The sequence below is a fragment of the Sardina pilchardus genome, chromosome 11 (assembly GCF_963854185.1).
Source record: "Sardina pilchardus chromosome 11, fSarPil1.1, whole genome shotgun sequence".
Lineage (NCBI taxonomy): Eukaryota > Metazoa > Chordata > Actinopteri > Clupeiformes > Clupeidae > Sardina > Sardina pilchardus.
The window spans coordinates 9,153,564-9,156,063 of NC_085004.1; positions in this window are offsets into that span (position 1 = coordinate 9,153,564).

Sequence of the window (2,500 nt, forward strand, 5' to 3'; positions counted from 1 at the left end):
ACTATGGTGGGGACGCAGAACACTGGGCAACTCATTCCACAAACTAACCACTGAGGGGAAGAGTCCTAATTTGACCTGCACACTCAGTTGTTTAACTCAGTTAGGTCCACAGACTAAAATACAGCCTGTTGTCAGGCTCTGAGTTCAGCTAGTAGTTTAACCCTCATGTTGTCATTAGGGTCAATTTGACCCCAAGCAATGTTCAACATCATAAACTACTGTATATGGTTAACTTTTTTTGTTTTGCTTCAAGTTTCATGACTTTTCCTCATTTGAAGGGTACAACAGAGTAAACATGAAATTCGCACAAAAATATGTTTCCAATGCCTTGTAAAAAAAATCGTTACGTTGGTGTTCTTGGGGTCAATTTGACTCCATTTTTATGAAACATGAGATAAATGAAAATGTGACACATTATGGATATTATTATTGTAATAGTATGAGAACATGTAGTTATTATCATTATTACAAGTACATTTTACATATAAGTTATTTTGGCAGGTCTGAAAAAGTCAAAAAAGTCAGCCTTTGGGCTGTTGACACTGGATGGGCAATATTGCTAGCCAGGGTTCTAGGGTTCATAAAGGGGTGTGTGGGGTGGGTGGGATTGTTTTGTAGGGCTTTTGATGGTGGTTATTACACTCTTGTTAAGTACCTAATTTTTTTGAGAGCTTTTTTAGCTGGGGTCAAATTGACCCCAAGGATGACGAACGTCAGTAAGATTTGAGGACAACATAGGGGTTAACACAAATTGGTCAACATTGACATGCATGGATGTGATTCAAGACCTGATGCTGTTGGTAATTAGCAATGTGAGATGTTAGCATAGCTTAGTACCGGGTTTCTCACGATGACCTCACTTTTACCCATTTGCCAGAGCGGGTTTTTCTCCAAAGTGAGGACACCGAAAAAAACACTCCCATAAAATGAAGTTGATAATCATGACTGGTTCTTATGATGCTTTTGTCCAAATCGACTTACAATGACATCAAGAAATATGATATTACCATTACTGTAAAGATATCATGAATCACACCATCTATTCATATAGAATTCATATAAACATCATACTATGGTAACATCAGACATGTTCAAACAAGAGAATGATCATGAATGACCATTAATGTTAAAATGACGCTGGACTCTTACAGCTAGTACTATTAGTGACTATGACATTGTCCATGATGTTGGATATTCATGGACTCTACCAGAGTGCATGGTCCAGTGATCATCTGAAACCGTTCACGGAAAGTACACGTACATGTACACTACACACACACACACACACACACACACACACACACACACACACACACACACACACACACACACACACACATACACACACACACAAATGCATGCTCAAACACACACACACACACACACACACACACACACACACACACACACACACACACACACACACACACACACACACATACACACACACACACACACACAAATGCATGCTCAAACACACACACACACACACACACACACACACACACACACACACACACACACACACACCCTGGTGGTCCCCTGTAACAGTTCAAGAAAAGCTTGAGCCATCATATTTCAGCTTGTTTATAAATCATTGCTGAGGTCACCTTTCTAATGAGGACATGAGTGGCTAATCTAGAGCATAGTTTAAGAGCTCACAACATGTTTAACCTTTTTTTGCTACAACGTACTGTAGCACTCACAGACAGATTATGTGATTTGTGAATCCAAATGATTGATTTTTATTTGTGCTGCTCAATGTTACAATAACTGTTAACACCGCCAGCTGTTGACAGTAATTAAAAAAGCATGTTCCACTGAGATTGATTGGGTTCAGACCCTTTACTACAACTGATGTGTGTATTCTCTTTAAAAACAAGCTGTGCTCAAGCTATGGCATTTGCTCTTGACCAATATCATTTAGGTTGGTAACCCTATTTAGGAGACCTGCATGGGAGATGCCAAAAGAGGGAGAAAAGGAGAAAAGGGAGGAAGAGGAGGGAAAGAGAAGAGGGTGAAAAGGAGAAGAGGGAGAAGGGGAGGGAGAAGAGGGGGAAGAGAGGGAAGAGGAGGGAGAGGAGGAAGAGGAGGAAGAGGAGAAGAAGAGGGAGAGAAGGGAGACGGGGGAGGTGGTGACGAGTCTCTGCCTGAACTGCAGGGGTCCCCACTGACATCTCACGTGAAAGGGGAGCAACAGCACGCAGTACTGTAATGCAGTGCACTTATACCACACACCACACATACACACACACACACACACACACACACACACACGACAGTAATCAGCTGGAGCAAATGAATGACAAATTTCGCGATCCCCCTCAAAACCGACCGCTACTTTAGTAAACAGTTCAACGTGTACTGTCTTTTCGTACACATACTGTATGTACTACACTTGTTTTGAGATCAGGCTGCACACACACACACACACACACACACACACACACACACACAACCGTGAACACACACACACACACACACACACACACACACACAC